The sequence below is a fragment of the Mus pahari genome, chromosome 14, assembly GCF_900095145.1.
Source record: "Mus pahari chromosome 14, PAHARI_EIJ_v1.1, whole genome shotgun sequence".
NCBI classification, from domain to species: domain Eukaryota; kingdom Metazoa; phylum Chordata; class Mammalia; order Rodentia; family Muridae; genus Mus; species Mus pahari.
The window spans coordinates 82053887-82073143 of record NC_034603.1 but is presented as its reverse complement, the minus strand read 5'-3'; positions in this window follow the sequence as shown (position 1 = coordinate 82073143).

Here is a 19257-nt window from a genome sequence, read left to right as displayed (position 1 = left end):
GCCTCTCCCGAAGTCCGGAGACCTTTCCACGAATTCAGATTCCCCTGAACCACACCCCCACTCCCTGCCCCGGTGGATCCACCCTTTCTCCTCCAGTCCCAGGAATCTGCTGAAAAGAAAACGCAGAAATAGGGAAGCGAATCCCAGCTGAGGCCTCTCTGGCCCAGTAAACAAGAGATTTTTTTTTTCCGGCCACTTTCTCTGGGGACCTGGGATCCCGCGGGAGTGAGCTGTGCTGTCTTTGGAGCACTGAGTGGGTCTGGTTGCATTGCCCTGTATCCCCGGAGGGGACAAGTCGCAAGAGCAAGAGAGAGGTTGTTGGGCCTGACAGGGGCCTTGGGGACTCTGGGGGAGGGCAGGGAGTCGGGTCTCAGGGTGCGGGCTCTCGTGACGCCGAGTTGCCCGGGGGATCGCTAGGAGCGCGGTCGGAGCCAGCAGGCTGGGCAGGCTGCAGGGCGTGTTTGCTCAATCCTGGGCGCCCAAGAGGCGTGGGGGGGGGAGGAGAGGGAAGGTAGGCAGCTGGTCACAGGCTAGGGGATAGCCAGGTGGAGGAAGGCAGGGAGCTAGTGACCCGTACCTCCTCGACTGGCTGTGTGTTTGCGTACCTTTATCTATGACAACCTGGAGTCTAAACTCAATGAATCACCCGGAGTTGCTGGAGCGATAAAACCTTAGGCCGGTTCCCCCTCACCGCTCTGCTCTTTTCTGACTCTAGGAGGAATGTTTATTTAAGGGGGGTGCCGGAGGGGGGAGCCTGTGGGGCCCAGACTTTCTAAAACCCTGAATCCTTTCCTGTGCCGTGTAGTTTTTGTCAGGTCCGGGGAATGTGGCAAAGCTCGAACTATTTCAGTGGGTGGCTGCTGCGGGGGGGGGGGGTACCCGCTCCCATTCCTAAGTCCACCTCCCAACCCAAGGTTAGGGATCCAATGCTCAGGTGTCAAGGCTTGAATGGAGCAGGCAGTTGGTGCCCACGCTAGCTAGAAAGGCAAACAGACTGGTTAGACCTAAGTGAGCAGAGTAAGTCTCCCTGGCCTCTGCCTGCTTTTCATTAACTAGGTGACTGATGCCTAGCTCTGCTGAGGGCTTTTGGCATCTGTGAAAAGCCAGCTTGGGGTGGGGGTGGGGTGGGAGTGAGTGGCAGGACCCTGCAAACTATCTCAATTTTCTGTCTTCTCTTTTCCCTAAAAACTATGACTGGTTTGCCCTGCTTCGTGGCTCACGCCCGTAGCTTCCTTGGGAGGAAGAGGCAGGAGGAGAGGGAACTCAAAGTCATCCCGAGCCCACCCTGGACTACATAAGATTCTGTCTCAAAACAAAACCACCACCCGGCATGGTGGAGCAAGCCTTTAATCCCAGCACTNGGGAGGCAGAGGCAGGCGGATTTCTGAGTTCGAGGCCAGCCTGGTCTACAAAGTGAGTTCCAGGACAGCCAAGGTTACACAGAGAAACCCTGTCTCAAAAAACAAACAAACAAACAAAAAACCCACTAGGCAGGGTTATCTATCTGGTGCCTGGTCACCCACTGAGAGTCACTTAAAAGGGGCTGAGCCCTGCCCTCAGCTAGCCTTGCTAGGCAACTGGCCTTAGAAAGGAGGCCAGCGTCTGAGAACTCGCTCTTCCCTGTTCTCTAAGGCCCCCCTTCTGTAACAAAATCTGCCTTCAAAGAACAAAGCAAGTCCCTCGGGGCAGATGGTTCCCACCTCTGCTTGTCCCAGATCCCTGCTGTGCTCTGCTTAGGTCTTTGGAGAAAGAATTGGGGACCAACAGGGGGAAAGTTCTATGGACCCTCTCTGACTCCAGCCACGGGAAGATCTATGATCCCTAGTGCTTCTCGCCCTGATTGAACCCAACATCTGCTCTATCTGCTCTGTAGATTTGAGTTCCCGCTGAAAGGCAGGCTGACACCATCTTGACTCACTTGGCCCATCTTTGAGCTGCCAGAGCCCTCGGTTCTGGAGTCTTAGAAGTGCCACCCACTAGCTGTGTGACAGACCAAGTCGTTCCACCCCCTGAATCCCCTCACTTTCCTCTTTTGGAAAACGAGAGTAATAACTCCCCCCACGAAATACAACATTTCTAAAACGTCCCCCCCCCCCATCATTAGCCCTTACAGGCTGGTCTGAGGCCAGACTCTTCTTCCCTGTGGGATGGTCCAGCCCTCTGAGTCGTAAGGCAGGTCGTTGTGCTGGAACCCCACACTGGTTGAAGCTACTTCTCCAGCGATCGTTCAGTTCCCATTTCAGCATCACTAGGGAAGACTTGCTGGCTGTGCTCGGCTGACCCCTGGTTTGTGCTGATGTTTCTGCCTTCAAGCTTTGTACCTTCTACCCCAAGTCTCTGTCTGAGCAAAAAAAAAAAAAAAATCTTAAAACTCCACCCTGCCTCCATGTCTCTGCCTCTCAGAAGCCTTCTTCATTTGCCCCAGATGGACGGTCTTAGGGTTTGTCTGTGTAATAGCTCTGGCTGTCCTACAACTCACTCTGTAGAGTTCAAACTAGCCTTGAACTGAGAATTCCCCCCCCTTCCCTCTGCCTCTACCTCCTAAATGCTGGGATTAAAGACATGCACCACCACACCTGGCTCAGAAAGGACTAGCTTAAGAGGGCTCAAGAGAGCCGGGCAGTGGTGGTACACGCCTTTAATCCCAGCACTTGAGAGGCAGAGGCAGGCGGATTTCTGAGTTCGAGACCAGCCTGGTCTACAGAGTGAGTTCCAGGACAGCCAGGGCTACACAGAGAAACCCTGTCTTGAAAAACCCGAAAAAAGAAAAAAAGGAAAAAAGAGGGCTCAAGAGACGGTTCAACATTTAAGAGCACTCATTTACATGGTGGCTCACAACCATGCAGAACTGCCTCTTGGACCTCCTCAGGGACCAGGCATGTATGTAGTAAGCATATGTCTAATGTATGTGTGTGAAATGGTTATACACATAAATTAAAGAAATCTTAGCAATGTATTTTTAAGGAGAGAACCCTCCTGAGTTGCCTTGTTCACACAGAGCCTACCGTACACTCATTTATTTATAACTTATCCTAGTGTGTTTTTATTAACCTTCTAAATCGGCTTCCCAATTAGACAGCACCTTATTAAAGAGCAGGCAGTTTTCTGATCCTAGCATCTGACACACAGTAGGCACTTTTAGCAGATGCTTATGAACAACCCATTCAGTGCAAACCACTACAGACCTTCCCCCTCACACCAGTGACCTTACCTGCCCTGCCCCAGCGGTGTTACAGCTTCCCGAGAAATAGGCAAGCCTTATGCCTGCTGGAGGGGTTAGCCTGCTCTAACACAGAGAGCGGGGCTCCATATTGGAAGCCCAGGGTAGAGACCCGGTAACCCATTTTGGGTATAGTTAACCCACGTACTACAAGGTCATACTTCTTCCCAAGAAGGAACCTGCAGTTTATCCCAGGGGATCCTGGATCACAACGTGTGGAATCTCTCAAGGGAGCCAGGGAAGGCCAACTCTGACTTAAGAGATCAAGGATCCTGATGGATTAAAAGAAAACTTTCAAAGTCAGGTGTGGTGTCACATCCTGTAATCCCAGTAAGAGAGAGTGGGGGGGGAGGAGATCGTGTGTTCTTTGATTATATATATTGGGTTAGAGGCTAGCCTGGGCTACATGACACCATGTCTTATCCACCCACCCCAAGAAAGAAGGAAAGAATAAAGAAGGTGTGGGTGGGTGGGGGAGGTGGGAGAAAAGAAAGGCAGGCAGGCCACATCACACTGCCGAGAGTGTGGGGCTTGGAACCCTGTGTGGTGGAACTGGGGCTGGCTGGGAGTCCCGCAGCTACTGGTAACCGGTTTGTATTTCACCTCTCTGTGTTTCTGAGCCTGCATTAACCATGGCTGCCCCGGGCGGTATAGGACTGGCTCCTTTTCCCTTGAGCTCCTAGGGCTTCCTGCTGAGCTGAGACAGCTGGGTTATTTTTGAGAGTGTTCCTACCATGGCAGTCACTGTACAAAGCTGGAAGCCAGGATCCTAAGAAATTAAAAACCACTCACTCCCCACCGCTGGCTGCCCATGGCTAATCTCTCAGTAATTGTAACCCGGAAGCAGGCTTTGGGTAGAGCCTGCCGGAATGTCACCTGACGCTGAACCCTTCCACGAAACCTGTGCCTCCCTTGTCCTGTGTCCCCCTCCCACTGGCCCCTCTATAGCTCAGTGGCCCAGCAGCCGTGACCAACTCCCCAGGGGTAGAACAGGCTTTTCTAAGATGTTCATGAGGGGCTGCCCAGTCCTCACCAACAGACCTAGTGCATCCTAAAACCAGGCCTCAAACCCAAGTCTAGACGTTCAAGACAATCAACTCACCCAGCCTTTCCAAAACCAAGACGGGAAACGTGTGGCCATGCTGCCTTCCGCTCTTCCCACCTTAGTGTCACCTCAACCTGAGAACCCTTCAAGGGCGAGCATATTTTGTGGCTGATCCCTAACCCTCCAAACCTACCACACTGCTCACCACCTCGCTATCTATCCTATCCTGCAGCGCCCCATCTAGTGAGGGACAGTCACTGACTGACTCTGATCCTCACTGATAATGGCTCAGAGGGCCACTAAGTCAAAACTCCACATTCCTGCATCTGCACTTTCAGTCCCTCTGGCCTGGGCTCACAAGGAAGAGCTTTCCTCTTCCCCACAGGAAGTTGCCACTCCAGCCAGAGAGGCCTGAATCAGCCTCCCACACTGGCCTTCCGGTGGCTCACTCCCACTGGCCCCCATTCTCAATCCAGGATGTCCTCCCCCTCCTCTCAGCCTGTTGGGGACTACCCCCCTCCCTGCCCACCCTACTTACACCCTCCTCCTCCTTAAAGCCCTGGGGATTCTTCTGTAAGGAATTCTGGTAACACCTGCGACCTCCTCCTGGGCACTCTTTTGTTCTGCTTTAGTTTTGTTTTTGTTTTTCAAGACAGGGTTTCTCGGTATAGCCCTGGCTGCCCTGGAACTCACTTTGTAGACCAGGCTGGCCTCGAACTCAGAAATCCGCCTGCCTCTGCCTCCCAAGTGCTGGGATTAAAGGCGTGCGCCACCACTGCCCGGCTCAGCTTTACTCTTTACGTTGTTGATTTTTCAGGTTGTTTTTGAGATGGCCTCCCCAAGTATCTGAACCTCATCTCTCCCTCCACCAGACTACATTGGTATCGGTATCTCATGCATAGATATCTTGCCTCCCTGTTCTCAGTCTCTGCTGGGAATGCATTCTAGATTCCAAAGCTTGTCTTCCCAGCAGCCCCTGGCATAGAATGGTACACATCTAGACAGAGGCATTAGCTGCAGGCAGATTGATTGGATTGATTGTCAAGGGCTGCAGGAGGCTGTCAGCCTCCTGTGAAGGGATGACATTGGGGGCGGGAGCTTGGGGTCTACAAGAACCCAGTATCCAGGACTCTGGCTCCCTGACTCTGGGGCTGATGAGCTTGGAGAGGAAGCCTGATTGGTACCACAATACCCGTGACAGTTTACCTCTAGGTCGTATTAAACCGTTTCTGTCTTTGACGCAGAGGAAGCTTGCAATAGTGTAGCTATCTGAATGATAAATAGATTTCACAAGCCAGGTGTTATTACAGGTAGATGGCATTCCACAAGGCAGATATTATTGTCTTTATTTTATAGATTGTTACCAACAGATTCATGGAGGCTAAAACCAGCCATGAGTTATAACCGTTTGTTTCCGCCTTTGGATTCTGCTCACACGGTACCCTGCACCCTAACTCCTGCATAGCCTTACCATCTTCTGCCTAAAGTACTGATGTTTATGTGCATGTGTCCTCAACCGGGGTGGGGTGTGCCCAGTTCATCTTTGTGCTTATGCAGGGAGGCTTCGGTTAACTTTTTTAAAGGGAATTTAGTAGATGAAAGATCTGCGCAGGCCTACGGAGGCTCCCCGGGCTGTAGAGTGCGCACCTGCTGGCAAGCCCACAGGGTGTGTCCAACTTCTATCGGTTCACCTTCAGAAGCCAGCTACAGCTTGTTCCCATTTTCTGCCCCTGGCTCTTGTTCCCAGTGGTCACTTCAGCTCCACACAGCCTGCGGCCATTTGGCTGCTCACCAGCCTTTCCATCCACCACCAAGGAGACTCTTCTGCAGTTAATCCAGCCACCACCAACAGGCTGCACAAAGCAAAGCCTTATTTATGTACTGTGTTTATTTGATTGATTTTTTTTTTTAAGACAGAGGTCTCAGATAACCCAGTCTGGCCTTGAATTGGCTGTGCAGCCAAGGATGACCTTGAATTTCTGATTCTCCTGCCTCCTACTCCTGTGAGCTGAAATTACAGAGGGTCTCCATTACAGCTGGTTTATGGATGAAACCAGGGCCCCATGCTGGCTGAGCAAGCACTGTGCTGACTCAGGCACCCTCACAGCCCCTTATTTTGTTAGTGGCAGTGTTGGCTGGCTAGGGTTTCACCCTGTAGTCCAGACGTACCTCAAATTCATGACAATCCTCCTGTGTCAGCCTCTTACCACCAGCTCGGGACTTTTAAAAGTCCCAGTCACACTGCTCAATCCCTGATCTGGAATTTGAAGCCACCAATACTCTTGAACCCAGCTCAGACTTCTGGGGATGGGGGACAGCCTGGGGACTGTAGGGAGGCCTCATCTGCCTGCACTCACCAAAGATGGTACTTTCAGCAGGACAGGGCAGGACAAGGCTGGGCAAGGCAGGGAGGGGCCAGCCAGCTGGCTTCAGGGCTGTGTCTAGGGCCAGCTGTTCCCAGTGCTGCCGGGGCTTGACTGTCTCTTTCACCGGAAGCCCCAGTTGCGGTGTAGCTCTGGCTGCTGCCGGGAACCAGTGCGCTATTCTGGGAGTGTGATGGCGCTGGGCAGCCGGTGAAACTTCAGCTCCCTTGGTTTCTAGGCTGGTCTCCTCCCTGCTGACGACAAGGCAGAGTTCAGGCATTATACAAGCTCTGGGCCACTGATGGCAGGTTTGAGGGTCCTAAAAGCAATTGTGGTCTTGCTAAAAAGGGATCTGGCAGGAGCGGGTAGCCTGCGTTCAGCTCTGGGCTCAGCAGCTAGCCTTTTTTTTTGGGGGGGGGGTTGTTTTTTTGTTTTTTTTTTCAAGATAGGGTTTCTCTGTGTAGCCCTGGCTGTCCTGGAACTCACTCTGTAGACCAGGCTGGCCTCGAACTCAGAGATTCACCTGCCTCTGCCTCCCAAGTGCTGGGATTAAAGACGTGCGCCACCACGCCCTGGCACAGCCAGCCTTCTTTAAGGCTGTAGCTCACAGGGCCCATGGTCCTTCCCTGCCCCCAACCCATCCCCCCCAAACGCCAGTTTTACACTTAATCTACATACCCATTCTTTACAAAATTAACCCATTCATGGGCCTTCTGCAACAGTCCTACAGGTTAAATCCAGTGACCAATTTCCTCCAAGGTCCTTGCCTTTTAAATAGTTTTATTGTATTTATTTATTTGAGGAGGCAGTGGGGGGGGGGTTGGTTAGTACACAAACACACAGCCTCAGAACTGATTGTGTCATTTGCTTTGAAAAACATGATGTGGGCCACTTTTAGACCACTGAGTCCCTGGGAGCCTACTTAATATCCACACCCCCAAAAGGTGCACACTGGCCTTAAGGAATAGTAGGGTCAAGGCTGGGCATGGTGGCACATGCCATTAATCCCCAGCACTCAAAGGTAAAGACAGGCAGATCTCTGTGAGTTCAAGGTTAGCTAGTTCTACACAGGAGTTCCAGACCAGCCAGGACTATTCAGTGAGACCCAGTCTCAAAACAAATAAGCAAACAAACAAAGTCAGGGCTGGAGAGATGGCTCAATGGTTAGGAACACTGGCTGCTCTTACAAAGGACCAAGTTTCGGTTCTCAGCACCCACAGGGCAGCTCACAAACCTCTGTTGCCTTCAGTTGAGAGGGTCTTCTGATGGTCTCATGTGGCTTCCACGAGCACCAGGCGTACACATGGTGTGCATAGACACCGGCAGGCAAACACTCATACCCGAGTAAAACGTAAATAAATGTTTTGTTTATTTGTTTGTCTGAAGTAACATCAAGTAATGAACAGGTGGCAACATCTGCGGGCAAAGGAAGGCAAGACAGGCAAAACACAGGGAGCAAGATGCTGCCTCCGGTCCCGCCAGGTTGGTCACTCCTTGGACTACAGCAGATGAATGGAAGATGAACAGAAGGAGGAATGGAGGAGGGGTTCCCAAGTGAGGACTTCTGGAAGAAGTCAGCCAAGCATCACCGTCTGTTCCGAAGCCACACACCGAGGACCCGGCTCCTTCCCACTGATGGAGCTTCTGTCCTGCCGTATTGCCGATGGGGAGATGACCTGGGGCCTCAGAGCTCCCAAAGGCAATGCTTCCCTAGCTCGGTGGCTCTCCCACACCCCCACAGTGGTCCCAGAGGCAGGGGCTGTCACCCATTTTACAGATGAGCAAGTTGTGTTGTCATTGAGTTTCTCTGCCACCCCTGCCAGTCTGTGAGCTTCCCATCTATCAGAGTGTGCCCCTGGGCGAGCTCTCAACGCGACCCCAGGCTCTGATCCCACTTTTGTCTGTTCCTCCCTAGACAGAGGTCTTTTCTTTATCTCTGTGGTGATTAAAGACTAGGAGGTTGGGCCCAGGAGATCGCTCAGTGGGTCACACGTGCTTGGCTGCACGCCAAGGCCAAGGACCTGGATCAGCTCCCAAAAGTTGTCCTCTGAGCTCCACATGTGCACCTAGCACAAGCATGCATGCAATTGATAAAATCAATATTATTTTAAAACAGAAGGTTGGTGTGTTGGGTCTCCTGCCTCTCGCCTCTCCCTAGGTTCTCTCCAGTGTTCTCTGACATCATAAAACACATCTGTGGGGGATTTGAAAATGCTTGGCCCAGGAAGTGGCAATATTAGGAGGTGTGGCCTTGTTGGAGTAGGAGTGTCACTGTGGGGGTGGGCAATGAGACCCCACATGGGAGCCAGTCTTCTCCTAGCAGCCTTCAGATGAAGATGGAGAACTCTCAGCTTCTCCTCCACCATGCCTGCCTGGATGCTGCCATGCTTCCACCAGGATGATATTGGACAGAACCTCTGAACATGTAAGCCAGCCCCAATTAAACGCTGTCCTTATAAGAGTTGCCTTGGTCATGGTGCCTGTTCACAGCAGTAAAACCCTAAGACAACATCCTTCCTCTGTTGGCTGGGGTGGCACATGACTTTAATCCCAGCACTCCAGAGGCACAGGCAGGTAGATCTCTGTGTGTCCAAGGGTTCAAGACTAGACTTGTCTACAAAGTGAATTCCAAGATAGCCAGGACTGCATAGTGAGACAACAACAAAAGGATATTGTTCCTTGGAATACAAGGCACACCTCTGTCACCTGGGAGCTGATTAAGACTATATAGACTTCTGGGACTGGAGAGATAGTGTGGCAGTAATCCTCACAAACTGCTCTTTACAGGGGACACAAGACTGGTTCCCAGTTCTCACCTTGAGCAGCTACAACTGTCTGTAACTCTAGCTGCAAGGGGATCCAACACATCTGGCCTTGACGGGTGGGCACTCATGTGTGTACATAGCACACACACATAGACATATACATAATTAAAAATAATTTTTAAAATATATCTTAGACTGAGCAGTGAAGAGAGACTCTGTCTTCCTCTCTCTCTCTCTCTCTCTCTCTCTCTCTCTCTCTCTCTCTCTCTGTGTGTGTGTGTGTGTGTGTATGTGTGTGTGTGTGTGTATGTATGTATGTATGTGTATATGTATGACTATAGATTTCTGGTTGGGTTTTTTGAGACAGGGTTTCTCTGTGTAGCCCTGGTTGTCCTGGAACTTTCTCTGTAAACCAGGTTGACATCAAACTCATAGGTCCTCCTGACTCTGCCTCCTGAGAGCTAGGATTAAAGGTGTGCGTCACCACCCATCAACTTACGTTTTTCCTAACATGTCTTTATTTTTCTGGCAGTGTGAAGGTCAGAGGATAACTTCTAAGAGTTGTTCTTTCTACCGTGTGGTTTCTGGGGATCCAACTCAATTTTTCAGACTTGGTGGCAAGCACCTTTGCCTGCTAGGCCATCTCACCAGCCCAAGACTAGAGATTTCTGAACCCACCTAATCCCTTATCCAATCAGAACCTCTCATTTATTGAGGGCACAGGTGACTGAGATCTCTTAAGGTTTCAGCTCCTTAGATACAAGTCCATCTTGGATGCTAACGTTGTGTGGTGGTTTTAATGAGAATGGCTCCTTTAGACTCGTGTATGTGAATATTCGTTCCACATTGGCAGAACTGTTAGGGAAGGATTAGGAGGTGTGGCCTTGTTGGAGGAGGTGCATCACTGGGGGAAGGCTTTGAGGTTTCAAGTCTCTCTCTCTCTCTCTCTCTCTCTCTCTCTGCTTTAAGGATCAAGACGTAAAATCTCAGTTGTTTCTGCCGCCATGTCTTTGTTCTACCATCATGGACTCCAACCCTCTGTCAGCCCCCAAATTAAACTCTTTCCTAGGTTGCTTCTGTTGTGGGGTGGGGTTTTAGCACAGTAATAAAAAAGTAACTAAGACAGTATTTCCAGAGAGAGCCAACGAGATGAACAAAACCACAGGCTGACTGAATGGTGTGTGGAGGGAAGGCAATCTCATTACACAGGAGCAGTCTGGGGAACGGTTTTGATGGGGAAAGAACTCACCAGCGGAAAGTAAGAGCCTCACCTGGAGCCTGACTTTTGGCTTCTTTGTGGGTTCTTTTTTTCTTCTACCCTTCTCCATCCTTCCTCCTCCACCCTTTCAACTAGGTATGGTGGGGGTGGGGTAGTAAGGGGATGATGATATTATTAGAATACTTCCCACTGTGCTGGAAAGATAGCTCAGTGGTTAAGAGCACTGACTGCTCTTCCAAAGGCCCTGAGTTCAATTCCCAGCAATCACTTGGTGGCTTACAACCATCTACAATGTAATTGATGCCCTCTTCTGGTGTGTCTGAAGACAACTACAGTGTACTCTATATACATAAAATAAGTAAATAAATATTTTTTTTAAAAAAGAATACTTCCTGTTGATTGGGTACATTGAGTTCTTTGGGGCGAGTTTGATCTTACTCATCAGGAAATTTTATTTCTTCTTTTTATCTCTGCACATAGCTGCTTGACCAACTGTGACCAACATCACTCAACCACCAACTGGCCAACCAGCCCTTTCTCTCAGGGCTCTAGCACTTACATACCCTCTGAAAAATTCTCAGAATTCCAAATGTCATACAATTGCAAAAGTATCTGCCGCTGGCGAAACCACGCCCCTGCTAGAGCACAAGGCAAATCATAGTCAGCTGCCGAGGACAATCTGAAGCAGCCCCATATCCCATATCTGGGATTAAAATGAAAACACACATTCTTATAATATTTCTGTATCTTTTTTTTTTAAAAAAAATCTCACCATAAACACCCCCAAAATTGGCTGGGAAGAGTCCAGAAGTGAGAAGTCCTGGGGGGTTTGCAGGAGGAAGGCCCTAGAAGGGAGCTGAAAAGATCAAGCTGTGCCCTGCTCGCTAGGTGACTCCATACTGTGCTTTGCCCTAGGCGAGTTCATTTTCTTTTTAATTTATTTTATTTTATTATATGTAAGTACACTGTAGTTGTCTTCAGACACTCCAGAAGAAGGCGTCAGATCTCGTTACAGATGGTTGTGAGCCACCATGTGGTTGCTAGGATTTGAACTCGGGACCTTCGGAAGATCAGTCAGTGCTCTTAACCCCTGAGCCATCTCACCAGCCCCGCAAGTTCATTTAACAGAGGATCATTTGTATAGATATAGAAGTGGGTTGATGTCGAATACTGAGAATGTAGACACAACCACCTGTGAGGCCAGACGAAAGGTTCTCCTCTACAGACCTGTCAGAGGAGATTGGGAACACAGGCTCACAGGGGTTTGTGCGGAATGTGTTAGATGTCCTAGCAGGAAGATGCAGCTGCTTATGTATGCTGGTCCTCCTCCATTGGGGAAGGTCATCTCCTTCAACGAAGCATGCAGCTTTGGGAGGAACACAAGTGAACAGGGAGGAAGCAGGTGGACATGTGCCTTGACAGCCAATCAATAGCGCCCCGTGTTACAGCCAAGCAGTTCTTACATCCCACTTGGGCATGTTAGAACCATATGTAGTTGTTCAAGCCTTTGACCCCAGCACGTGGGAGGTAGAGGCAGGTGGCACTCTGTAAATTCAAGGCCAGCTTGGTCTACACAGAGAGTTCTTAGAAAGCTAGGGATACATAGTGAGACCCTGTCCCAACATTCTAATTAATTAATTTAAAAAAAAAAAAAATCAAGGACCAGGGAAATGGCTTAGTGGTTAAAAGCACATATTACTTTTCCAAAGGACTTGAGATCTGTTTCCAGCACCCATGTTGTGTGACTCACAAGTATCTGTAACTCCAGCACCAAGGGATCTAATGCCCTCCTCCTAAGGCCTCCATTGGAATCCTTAAACAGGCACACACACACACACACACACACACACACACACACACACTCACACACACATGAAAAAGAAATAAATATTTTTAAATGGGAAGATTGAAGAGGTGGCTCAAAGGTTAAGAGTACTGGCTACTCTTCCAGAGGACGCAGGTTCAGTTCTCAGCCCCATGTTGTAGTTCACAACCTTCTGTAACTCCAGCTCTGATGTCTTCTTCTGGCCTCTATGGGCAGCCACACACTTGAGATTCAGTCTCAGTCACTCACACATACATACATACATGCATGCATACATACATACACATACATACATACATACATACATACATATATACATACATACATACATTTGAAAACTCAGAATAACCAGGGTAAGAACTTACCAAACACTCCTGACCCAGGAGGGCCACAGCACTCGCACTGGGAGCCAGAAGGAGGAAGAAGACATCAAACACTTCAGTGCTAACGGCTCCCACCGACAGGTCATCTGAAACGAGGTGCACATGAAGGAATTGACAGGTAGAGACACAACTGTCCCTGGGTTTTAGTTCAGCTCAGTCCCTACTGCAGATACAACCTAATCAAGTGGCTGTCCATCTGCCTGTCCATCCATCTGCCTGGACAAAGTCCTTCACTTTGCCTCTCTGGCTCAGCTCAGCCTCCAGGGCTGCCTTAACCCATGACCCAGAAGCTAGGCTCTGAGTTTCTCCACTTATCTCCCATCTACACAGGCGCCTGCCTCTATCTATAGCAGCTCTCTGCCTCTCTTACAGCAGCTTTGAACTCTTTAGGAGCTCTGCCCTTCTGTAGCCATTGTGTTACACACACACACACACACACACACACACACACACATTGTATGCATATGAATAGCATTACTGTGTACATATAATCTGTGATCTGAATTAATACATAGTTTCTGAATTTATTTAATAAATTCTGACACTGTGGAGAGACACAAATGCACCTAGCATTTTTTTTCCTCCTGACATCTGACATCATATCACCTACTCATGAGCAGGGCAAGAAGCAGGAGTGGGGGTTGGGCGCCCATGCAAATCATCATAAACATTTTTTCTAGTTATCCAAAGCTGTTATCAGGCCTGGGACATGGACCAGTGGGTAAGAGCACTGCTTTGAATGCCTCACAACCTGAGTTTGTTCTCTGGAGCTGATGTACAAGCAGAGAAAACTGACTGCACAAAATGACCCTCTGACCTCCGTATGCACACCATGGCACACACATGGACACACGCCGGGGCTGGGGACAATTCACATCAGCAGTTCTCAAGCCGTGGGTCACAACCCGTTTGGTGGGGTCTAAGGATCTTTCACACAGTCTCCGAGGACCATTGGAAAAAACAGATATTTACGTTATGGTTCATAACAGTGGCAAATGAAAATAACTTTATGGTTGGGGTCACCACCACAACACGAGGAACTGTGTTAACCGGTCGCAGCATTAGGAAGGTTGAGAGCCACTGATTTAGTTCCCTAATGACAATTTAGGGACAGCCATACCCGGTAACCTTTCTTCATGTTTTCCAGGCAAACCTGGCTGGGAGGAGTCACCGGAAAGCTGGGAGCACAGCCAGAGGCTCTCTGCATCCAGTTTTTGTTAGGGATCTCAGAGCCACTTGCCTGTGAGCTTTCCTGCCTCTGCCCCAACCCTGCCACCTTGGCCTCAGTCAGTCACTCAGCCATTTACTCTTTCCTGCTCTTAAGTGGCCGGCAGGAGCCTCAGATGCAGAAGAGAATGGAGCGTGGCTTGTTGAAGGTCACATTTATGCTTACCCGAAAGCAGCCAGCGCAGAGCGGTTGAGCAGGAGAGATTTACTCCCAACAGCCCTTTCGCCCTAATACCAGATTGCATTTCAAAACAGTTATCTTGCTCACTGGGCCATTTCCTAACCAGGCCTGCAAGCAGCGGCTCAGCAACTTCCCTGTCCTTGGACCTGCTTTGGTGATGAAATGCGATCCAGAAGAGCCCCTCTTGGCCTTGGAAGAGCATGTGCAGTCAGCTATCGGCCTGCTCTCGATCTCAGGGCTCTATTTCTAGCAGCACATGGGATCTCACGTAGCCCAGGCTGGCCTTGAACTTGACATGCAGCCACAAAAATGTTATTGAACTTCTAATCTTACTGACTCCCCCACACCCTCGCCCCTGACACACCTTTTTTTTTTGGTTTTTGATTTTTGGTTTTTGGTTTTTGAAGGCAGGGCTCTGTAGAGCCCTGGTTGCTCTGTAACTCACTCTGCCTGCCTCCTGAGAGCTGAGGTTAAAGGCGTGTGGCACCACTGCCAGGTCTCTGCCTTCACCTCTTGAATGCTGGTACGATAGGTGTGTGCCACTATACCCAGTTGGATTTCTCGATTTCTCTTTCTTTCTTTTTCCTTTTCTTTCTTTCTTTCTTCTTTTTCTTTCTTAAGATTTACTTATTTTGGCAGGGTGTGGTGGCACACTCCTTTAATCCCAACACTTTGGAGGCAGAGGCAGGCAAATTTCTGAGTTCTAGACCAGCCTGGTCTACAGAGTGAGTTCCAGGACAGCCAGGGCTACACAGAGAAACCCTGTCTCGAAAAACCAAAAAATAGATTTACTTATGTTGGTTTTATGTGTGTGTTTGCCTGCATGTATATGTGCCCCATGTGTATGCAGTACCCATAGATTCCAGAAGAGGGCATCTGATCCACTGTAACTTGAGTTACAGATAGTTGTGAGCCACCATGTAGATACTGGGTACTAAACCTGGGTCCTCAGCAAGTGCTCTTAACCACTGTGTCATCTCTGTAGGCTCAGCACCTGAGTTTTTTATACAATACTAGGATTCCAACCCAAGGCTTCTTACATTCTAGGCAAGCTTTCTACCAACTGGCCCTGTCAGATGTTAGACAACCCCTTCTAATGGCCTGTTTCTGGGGAAAGGGTACCCTTGGAGACTAGCTCTTATTCTGTGGCCTGGTCTGGCTAACATCTCTCCGACCCATGCTTCCCTATGGGTTTCTGAAACCAGTAGTTTTCTAAAAGTTCTGTCTTGAGCAGAGATCCGGCTTCCCTCCAAGGCACACTGCCCAGACTCTTATTTCTGATGTTTGGTAACTCCTCTCCAAATGCAGCGCCTACCTACCTGGCCATGTGTGGAAATGCAGATGCAGAAAGCAGCTTCTGATGCCAGTAGGCTGGGGGAGCACAGGTTAGGCCATGTTGCCCCCTCCATACCTCCCCACCCCCACTCCAAATCATGATTTCATTATCTATGGACAGCATGTGTTCTGTCTTTGCAGAGGGTCACTTCTTCTATGCAGTCAGTCCAGTCCCAGAGCTGGCCACTTCCCTCAGGCTCACAAGAACTCTCGACAGTTCACCTCTGTATTAGTCAGGGTTCTCTAGAGTCATAGAACGTATGGAATGTCTTTCTAGACTGTGGGAATTTATTGTGATCACTTATAGTCTATAGTCCAACTCTCCAACAATGGTCAACTGTGAACTGGAAGTCCAAGGATCTAGTAGCTGCTCAGTCCCACGAGGCTTGTTATTTCAGCTGGTCTTCTGTAGAAGTAGGTTCCAACAGAGGCGCTGGCAAGTAGAAGCAAGCATCGAAGAAGAGCAAATCTTCCTTCTTCTAACCTCCTCATGTAAATCTCCAGCAAAAGATGTGGCCCAGATTAAAGGTGTGCACCACCATGCCTGGATCTGGGACTTGTCTTGTCCCAGGCTGACCTTGAACTCTCTTTGCCATAGTCTCCTGGGATTAAAGGCATGTACTACTTTACCTGGGCCTAAGCTTTTCATGGCCAGTGTGCTTCAAGATCTCCATGCCAAGATCCAGGTCAGAAACTTGTGTCTTCCAGTCTCAAGATCTGACCTCCAATTCTGGATTATAGTTCATTCCAGATATAGTCAAGTTGACCACCGGAATAACCATTACAACCTCCATTTTGCAGATGAGAAAACTGAGGCCTGGAAGAGTCTAGTAACTACCGCCAATTAAAAGCATTGCCTGAGCCACTACTGAGTCCTGGATGTGATGCCGGTACCCAGACCGTCACTCACTCACTGCTGCCCAAATCTGTGCTTTTGCCTCCTTGCGCTGATAAAAACAGGCCTGACCAGGTTTGAAACTGCTCTCCAGGATGGCTTGGGGATCACTAGGATATGGCTCAAAAGAGACCTATAAACAACTCACAGCCAGGCTCTGCTATCCTTTGACTGCGTTGTGGAGCCTGTGATATCATTTCCTGCTTGGTAACAAGGCGACTTTGCGGCCCGCCCCCTGCACTGGTTGTCAAGGGTGGAGTGAGCTTAGCCATGTTAAGAGGGCTTGGAAAGCTGTTTAATGCTCTTCAAATAAAAGGTATTGTCAGCCTCTTGGACTCTTCAGAGGGCCATGAGTAGCTAGCTGCTTTACAAATATTTGTGTGTTTCAACGAGCTTCCTGCGAAGGCCAGGAGGAGCAAGGCCACCCAGCCACTCTTCCCTATAGCCACAGCTGGCCAACAGAGCTCGGGAGAACAACACTGGGTCCAACGTCTAAGGAGTCACATGAGTGCGTTGTCATCCCTCCTTGCTCCCAAGAGATCAGTGAGCAAGGATGGCAAAGAGATAGATGATAAATCTTCCACATGATTCCGGCAATCGACATATAAACAAGCCACCCCAAACTTAGTGCCTTAACCAATAATATTTATTTATTTAGTGAGATAAATGCTTATGCAGCCCAGGCTGGCCTCCAGATCCATATATAGTTGAGGATGACCTTGATCTCCTGATGCTCCTGCCTTTGCATCTTGAGGGCTGGCTTTACAGTGTTCAGCACGATACCCGGGTTTTATAACCCTGAGGATCAGAGCCAAGGCAAATAACCTGCGTCTGAGCTAAGACTCCAGCCCCATCGATTTACTTCTGTCTGACAGTTGTATACGTTGGCAGGGATCAACAGATAGGCTCTTCCTTAGGTCCCTATGCATTTGCAGGCTATGGTCAGCTGAAGGCCCAACTCATTTGGATGGACAAGATGCCAGCTTGGGGCCTCTCCCCACAGCCTCTGCCCAACAGTATAGCTCAGACTTCTAAATGGCTGCTCAAGGTCCCAGGTACAAGAACAACTAGAAATCGTTATTCTTCAAGGAGATACAGATGTGCCTTGGGTTGGCACTGCCACACTCTGCTGGAAGGCACCCACGTAAGTCCCTGTTGAAGGGGGCATCAGAAGGGACTTCCTCTCTCCATGGATCAGTGCCAGAGGGAAGTGGAGTCTGATGCCTTTAAAGATAAACACCACCCAGGCAGTTCCCAAGGCTCCTGAGCTGCCCAGCTTATCAGGACTGTTGTCATGACAACAAGGAAGCCCTGGCTTTGGTGGAGGATGTGGGGATAGGCTGTTTCCTTGGCCGAACAGAGAAACCCCTGGACATCCCTGTTCTCCACTGGACAGCTGTGTAGGCCTAAGCGCTGTGGCTAACCACTCTTTTCTCAGGTAAGGCCTCCCTGTGTGGCGCAGGCTGGCCTCGACCTCACGATCCATCTGGCCTGAGCGCCCAGGTGCTGGGATTACAGGTGTGTGCCACCATACCCCAGTGTCCAGTGAAATCTTACCATGATACTTAGTCACATTCATCAAGAGCCAGATTCCGGTAAGGGTGTGGTGGTATAGGACTATGGCAGTCGGGCCTAAATAACAAGGCCCCATCTCCCAGAAGGAACAGCAGACACTCAAACACAGCGAGGACCACGGGGCAACCCTTCATACACAGCCTCTGGGTGTTCGTCCCACTAATGCCCAAAGGTCTTTCACCCAGAAGAGACTAGCTGGACCCCCTCCCCCAACCCCCACCGCTGAGCACACAGTGGCTTAAAGACAGCCCCTGCAAGCTACCAGTTTGCCTATTGTCTGCAGCAGGGCCCCAGGTTCCTTACTCTGCCCTATTCTTCTTTATCAGCACTTGAGGTTCCCCTTTGATTAGTGTAACTCTGTGTCTCTTTGGACAGCTAACCACTTCCCTAAGCCCGAACTTCCTCCTCTGTAAGTCAGGACTAAGACAGCTGCCTTGTAACATAGTCATGCATAGAAAATGAAATGCTGGGGCTAGTGAGATGGTTCAGCAGGGAAAAGGGGCTTGCTGCCAAGCCTGATGACCTGACCTGCAGGATCACCATGATGAAAGAAGAGATCCAGCTACTACAAGCTGTTCTCTGACCTCCGCACATACTCTGCGGCACCCCATGAATTTATGTTTGCCACACACGCACAAAGAAGTAAATAAACAAATAGAAATATTTATAAATAATATTGCTAGGTGCTATGCCTTTTTTAAAAAAAGATTTATTTATGAGTACACTGTTGCTGTCTTCAGACATACATCAGAAAAGGGAATTGGATCCCATTACAGATGGTTGTGAGCCACCAGGTGGTTGCTGGGAATTGAACTCAGGACCTCTAGGAAGATCAGTCAGTGCTCTTAACTGCTGGGCCATCTCTCTAGCCTAGTACTAGGGCCTTTAATTCCAGGACTCAGAAGGCAGAGGCAGGCAGATCTCTGTGAGTTTAAAGTCAGCCTGGTCTACATGGTGACTTCTAGCCCAGCCAGGGCTACACAGTGGAGCCCTGTCTCAAACACGATGCAGGGCAGAGGCAGCATGCCTTTATTTCTATGTCTTAAGTTCCAGCCACTCCAAGGGCTGAGACAGGCATATCATTATGAAGTTGAGTCAAGGCTGGGCTAAAAAGCCAAGCATATCTCAGTTAAATACAAATGTAGAATACTTGTCTAGCATGCGTGAGGCCCTGGATTCAAGATTCCCTACACCACAAAAAAGAGCCTTTTCTTTTCTTTTTTT